Raw genomic sequence first — 7527 nt, 5'->3', positions numbered from 1 at the left:
TCTCATAACAATATCATGAAAAACGATTCTCACGTTTACTTCATTTAGATCATGCCACATGCATTGCAAAACCAAAGACTCCTAACTTTTCCATTTATGCCAAAGAAAGATTTCATTTGATATTTGTTTCCTTTCCTGTTCTAAGTTCCTAATATTCTCATGAAAGGAGGGAGATACTATCTCCTGACAAATTATAGTGTTCTTCCTTATTGGTAATCGGGTGAGGAAATAACCTGTGTCATTGTACCACTACTTTTGTATTTTCCATATTTGATAGCTGTTTTAGTAGAAAAAATGTTAAACCATATCGGTCTTTGAGGTTTACCAATTGACAGATGGTAAATTTCCAAAATTAATCGGGTTTAAACTTAGTAATGTGCTGAGTTTTATTATATATTTGGCTCCCTAGGTCCCTTTTCCCACACCAATTAAGCTATCACTCAATTGAAGGTAGTGTTCTACGTTCAAGGAGGTTTACCAATTGACAGATGGTAAATTTCCAAAATTAATCGGGTTTAAACTTAGTAATGTGCTGAGTTTTATTATATATTTGGCTCCCTAGGTCCCTTTTCCCACACCAATTAAGCTATCACTCAATTGAAGGTAGTGTTCTACGTTCAAGGAGGGATTCATGATCCAAGCTTGGTGCAAGGGGAGAGAAGGCCTGTGCTGACCTTGAGCATAGCTTAGTGAAGAAACGTGGATACAAAGATCCGAGCTCAAAAGGTTGAGAACAAGAATAGCTATTAGGTATGAATCCAAGATATGGTATTTTGATTTTGAATGGCTAAAGATCCTATAAACAAATGTTAGGTGAAAACAGAAAAATCATACAACTTGGCAAAGGATGTTGGACATAAGTCTAATGGTAAGTGCCAGAATGGTAAAGTAGGGCCCACGTGGTTGAGTCATCTCTTACCGAAATAAGGGATGGTAGGTTACATTTACATGTCCTTTATGGTCTGTTCCAGTGAGGGTAAATTAGGGGTAAAACATTTACATTATGGGCATGTTTGGCAAGGCTTGAAATTTTTTTCTCTGAAAATCTAATTTTTCAAGTTTGGTAAGCCCATTTTTGAGGGACAAGTTTTCTAAGGTAAATTTTTTCGCCAAATAGCTTTGAAAAATAAAATTAATGCTTTAGGTATGATTTTCCATAAAACAAAATTCAGCGTAGCCAGACAAACTCTAATCTTGTTTATAAAGTATGGAGCGGGGGAGTTATGTATAAACTACCCTGTCGAATGATCAAGATCAAGGACGAGAACAAGAAAATAAAAGGCCAAGACCATGGAAAATAAAGGGGCGGATTTATCAGTTCCCTTCTTATCTTTTTCCATAGAGAAAATTCCTAATTTTGGAAAGGTCTTAAAAGTACACTGTATTCAGCCACAAACTCTATCCCATATTTCTCTCATTCGATGAATCTCTTGGCTAGTAAAAAAATCACCCCAGAGATTCCGGATTTTAAAAGTAGCAGAGTGGCTTTCCTACATGGTGAAGAACTCTTCTCTGTTCTGAAAAGTTAAAGAAGACATTTCCACCCAAAACACCAAACCAAGCAAAGAGATTGTTTTTGGGTAATCAGTAAGTCCTTATGTGTAATCTTAATTCCACATAACCTTTCTTTCTTTCTTGTTTTTTTGCATGTCTCATTGATTTTTGTTTGTTATAATGTGATATCTGTCTGTAGGCATTTCTATTTCCATGGAGGAGTTCATGTCATCTTTGGATAGACAAAATACAAGAAGGGGATTCTGTTCCTGGTATGTAAAGTTGGTACTAATGTAAATGTTCATGGATCCAAACCCTTCATTATTATGAAACAAAGAAAAAAGAAAACCAGTATTTTGATGGGAAATTTTTTTCAGCACCACCCATCTATTGTGGGGCCTCCATTAACTGCTTGGAAACCTAGTTTCGATAGACACATCTAAAGATGGATACATAGAGAGAATGGTCATGGGCGTGGAATCCTATTGACCAAGAAAACCATAACATGGAGAAAAAAACAAATGAAAATTGGTAGAGGATCAATCATGTTGGTAATCCTAGACGCTCTGACAATGGTTGGTGCACCCAATGGCCATGTTTCTAACGTGTGTGAATTGTGATGGTAGAGCCACTTTGTCAATAGAAGACATGTTGCCCTGTCAAGATAGCAACTCTAGAATGACTTCTCATTATTGGGTCATATTATAGCTATAAAATACGTGAAAATTATATGGTGCCCGTTGAATATCAAGGGTGGTAACCATAGTTAGCAAAACGTGATTAGCAAAAAAAAAATGGGACGGCAAAAATTGAGTTTAATACGGCACTAGTTCAAAAAAATGTAGTAAAAAAAAAATGGAAACACAAGAAATGAGTTTAGTGTTTTGTCATTTACAAAATATGGTGGGGTAAAATTGGAAAGTTGGCCCAAAAAAACGTGTTTAAAACGCATTTTAAACGTGTTTAAAATGTTTGCCTAAAAAAATGGAGTTTTATTCCTTATGAAAGTTTTAAACGGTACACCAATAAAACCAGCAGCCTCTTAAAAAGTGAGCTGCTGCTTGATCAAGGGAGAAATGAAAAAGAACATACAAAAGAAAAAAGATCAAATACAAAAGAGAAAGATCAATCTTAAAAATAGAGAAAGGAGAATAAAATTGATAAGAGTTATTATTTTTTACTTTCGGATAGGGCTGCAACTCGGGTCGGGCGGGTCCGGTTTTGGAGAACCCAACCCTACCTGAGAAATATCTCGAGTCGGGTCGGGTCGGGTTTTTTTTCGGAAAACCCACGATTCCCAAACCCGGCCCTACCCATGATAAATCTTGGGTCGGTTCGGGTCTGGTCGGGTTTTTTCACGTTGACACAATTTTTTAAGGAAAATTCTTGTTTGGCAAGGCAACTCAACTCATAGAAGCAGAAATTACACTCACATTACACTTGAATCAAACAATGATGTAATTACACTCACATCACACTTGAATCAAACAATGCTGTAATTAAACAATGTTGTAATTACAATCAAACAATGCTGAATCAAACACTTGAATCAACTCAACTCATAGAAGCAGAAATTACACTCACATACAGTAATAGTGGGTGCGTGGGTTGTCACTTTTAACTTTTAACTAACAATAAAAAAAAATGTACATACTATAACTTATGTAACTTGGGTCGGGCCCCTTCAAAGCCGGCCTGACCCGAGATTCATGCGGGCTTTTGAATGTTCAACCCGGCTCGACCCGAAACCCATGAAACCTGAACCCAACCCAGGCTATTTTCGGGTAGGGTCGATGGTTTTGTCTTTTCTATGTACCACAGTTCATCGTTGTATCAGGAGAAAAAGAACTCGTTTGATAGTTTTAGAATCTAGGAGTATTTAAGTGGTAAACTATGAGCCTTTTAAAAAGATCCATAAATATCACAATATATGACGAGATATCAGCCTATATTTTCTAATATTTAAGCCTTTGATCAAGAACATGGTAGTGCCAATATCAAAGCCTTTGATAAAAAATTCTCTTCTTTTCTCTTCTCCTATATATATATATATATATATATATATATATATATAATCTAATAAGCTGGGATGAAAAGAGGAGAGTTTTTTCTATTTTTTTGAAAATCACGTGAGAATTACACGTCATATTTTTTGACTTTTTTGAACAAATGCACCCATTCAACTCATATAATTTCAATCCTAAACCCCCCCCCTTATGCTTTTAACAAAGGCACCCATTAAATCATATAATTTCAAACCTACACCCTCCTTTATGCTTTTAACAAAGGCACCCATAAAGCCATATAATTTCGATCTTACCCCCCTCCTTTATGGTTTTTTAATTAAAAAACTATAGGGTGATCTTGACCATCCGATTTAAGATAAGAGGAATTATGGAAACATCTATAGATTGGAGGGCTAGGATTGGCCTATGGAAATGATTTTTGGGACACAACCTATTTATGTTGTGTTCCATCACATGGACGGTTTGGATCAACCTATGACGTCGTCTGTACAGTTCTTTGTAGGCCAATGCATCGCACGAGTTTTTTACTAGTCTACTACAATAAGCTGGGATGAAAAGAAGAGAGTTTTTTCCATTTTTTTGAAAATTACATGAGAATTACACAACACATATTTTGACTTTTTTTAACAAATGCACCCATTCAACTCATATAATTTCAATCCTACCCCCTCCTTTATGCTTTTAACAAAGGCACCCATTAAATCATATAATTACAATCCTACGCCCTCCTTTATGCTTTTAACAAAGGCACCCATTAAAGCCATATAATTTCAATCTTACCCCCCTCCTTTATGGTTTTTTAATAAAAAAATCTATAGGGTGATCTTAACCATCCGATTTAAGAGGAATTATGGAAACATCTATAGATTGGAGGGCTAGGATCAGCCTATGGAAATGATTTTTGGGGCACAACCTATTTATGCTGTGTTCCATCACATGGACGGTTTGGATCAACCTATGACGTGGTCCGTACAGTTCTTTGTCAGCCCGTGCATCGCACAGGTTTTTTACTAGTATACTATATAGCAGAAGATAAAAGAAGAGAATTTTTTGAATTTTTTGAAAATTCTATGAGAATTACACATCACTTTTTTTGACTTTTTTTAACAAATGCACCTATTCAACTCACATATTTTCAATCCCACCCCTTTATGCTTTTTAATAAAGGCACCCATTAAAGTCACATAATTTCAATCTTACCCGCCTCCTTTAAGGTTTTTTAATAAAAAATCTATAGGGTGATCTTAACCATCCGATTTAAGGGGAATTATGGAAACCTCTATAGATTGGAGGGCTAAGATCAGCCTATGGAAATGATTTTTGGGGCACAACCTATTTATGTTGTGTTCCATCAAATGGACAGTTTGGATCAACCTATGACGTGGTCCCGTACAGTTCTTTGTTGGCCCGTGCATCGCACGAGATTTTTTACTAGTATATATATATATATATACTAGTAAAAAATGAGAGAATTACTTGAATTTCTCTCAAAATTCTATGAGAATTACACGTCACTTTTTTTCTTTTCTTTTTTAACAAAGGCACCCATTAAAGCCACATAATTTCAATCCTACCCCCATCCTTTATGCTTTTTAAATTATGGAAACCTCTATAGATTGGAGGGCTAGGAACAACTTATGGAAATGATTTTACAGGCACAACCTATTGATGTTGTGTTCCATCACATGGACGGTTTGGATCAACCTATGATGTGGTCCGTACAGTTCTTTGTCGGCCCGTGCATCGCACGGGGTTTTTTACTAGTATATATACGTTTCTACACACAGTTATCTACACACTAGCCGTTGGGGGTAAAAATCGGCATTCACGGTACCGACCCTCAAACCCCTTCTCCATTACTCAACTGGATCAATACAACCCCGCAGCAACACTCAGTAACGAATATTGATTGAGCCTCCTTGATACTTCTCCCTTGACCGGTACCGAGCTACCAGGGAAATCAAACACAATCGCGGGGATCTCGCCCCTAAACGACCAAGGTTTAAAATTTCGGTTTTGGTACTAGTTTCGGTACTTGAAATTTCAAAATTTCGACCGAAATTTCAAAATTTTCAGTCGAAATTTGGTACAAAACACGAAATGAATATTTTATTTAATATTAAATTTCAGTAAAATATTAAATTAATATTAAAAAAACAGTTTTTTTGGGTCAAATTTCGGAAAAACCGAAATTTCGACCGAAATAAATGACCGTTTCGGTTTTGGTCAATTTTGGTGTCGGTTTCCATCGAAATCCGTCGAAATCTGAAATTTTAAACCATGCAAATGACTAATCCGAATGGCCGTTACACGTAAGGCGCAGCTTTTGAATTCAAAACATCCCGCCTAAGTCACCATCCACGATCTCCGCCCAGAATCATCGGAAGTCATATCTCCACGATTTTATTCTCCAGCCATCACGCTCCACGTGGGCTAAATCAAAGGTACGATTGATATCTCCAAGATCGTGGATCTCCTCCCCTATAAAAAGGGGGCTACGCACTCAAGCAAAGGGATTCAACTCTCCCTCTCTCCTCCTTTGGTCTGGTAACTTGCCTTAAACTCTCTCCCATTCCCCGTCCATCGTCTGTGATTGCCTATCTCTGACTTGAGTGTCAAAGTGGTCGTCCGGAGCCACAACTCCGGGGTCACTGACGCTTTCTCTGTGACCGCAGGATTACAGGTTCTGCGAAGCTAGTTCGTGCAGTCAGATTTTTTGCGTCATCATTAGCTTAAAATATAGTGGGGGCCCACATTGTTTGGGTGATCCAAACCATACATTTGATGGGCCCTCACATAGATAGGGTGTGCCCAAGAAATCAGCTTCATAGGATCATCCTAACCCTTCGAACCGTGGACGCAAAAAATGAACAAATTTGTGAAGGTTTATACACGTCCGTTTCCTCATATATATATATATATATATATATGAGGAAAAGGATTGTGAGCTTGAGCTCTCAAACCAATGAGGCCCACATTGTTAGGATGATCCAAAGCATTCACTAGAAAGGGCCTTACATAGATAGGGTGTGTACAAAAAATCAGCTCCATAGGATCTTCCTAACCCATCCATTTGTGGAGGTCAAAATGGACAGACCACAAATCTGCCCAATTTTGCCCTCCACTTTTGGAGGGGTTAGGATGATTCAATGGAGCTGATTTTTGGTACACTAAAGAATGGTTTGGATCCTCACAGAATCACAGAAATTGTGGGACCCATGTGATTGGTGCACTCAAGCGCACTATTTCCTATTAGAGCTTGAGCACACGAACATATTCCTATATATATATATATATATATATATATATATATATAAAATGATTGTGAGCTTGAAGCTCATATAGTTTATATGAGCTTGAGGGCCCAAACACATGTGGGCCCACATTGTTAGGATGATCCAAAGCATTCATTTGAAAGGCCCTTACATAGATAGGATGTGTACAAAAAATCAGCTTCATAGGATCATCCTAACCCATCCAAATGTGGAGGGCAAAATGGTCAGACACCGTTTGCCACAAATCTGCCCATTTTTTCCCTCCGCTTTTGGAAGGGTTAGGATTATCCAATGAATCTGATTTTTGGCACACACCCTATCTATGATGGGGCCTTGCAAATGAATGGTTTGGATCATCACAAAAAATGTGGGACCCATGTGTTTGGGCCCTCAAGCTCATATAAGCTATATGAGCTTCAAGCTCACAATCATTTTCCTCTATATATATATATATATATATATATATATATATATATATATATATATGTGAGAAAACGGTTCCTACACATATGTGTAGAGAGTTCTCTACGCACTAGCTTAAAATACAGTGGGGGCCCACATTGCTTGGGTGATCCAAGCCATCCATTTTAAAGGCCCTCACATAGATAGGGTGTCTACAAAAAATCAGATCCATAGGATCATCCCAACCCTACGATTTGTGGAGGTAAAATGGATGTCTTTAAACCTTCACAATTAGTCCATTTTTTGCCTCCACAGTTCGAATGGTTAGG

Source organism: Tasmannia lanceolata, unplaced genomic scaffold (assembly GCF_043159265.1).
Source record: "Tasmannia lanceolata isolate RefF3 unplaced genomic scaffold, GAP_Taslan_0.1 ptg000006l, whole genome shotgun sequence".
In the NCBI taxonomy this organism is placed as follows: domain Eukaryota; kingdom Viridiplantae; phylum Streptophyta; class Magnoliopsida; order Canellales; family Winteraceae; genus Tasmannia; species Tasmannia lanceolata.
Note: the sequence above shows the minus strand (reverse complement) of the source record.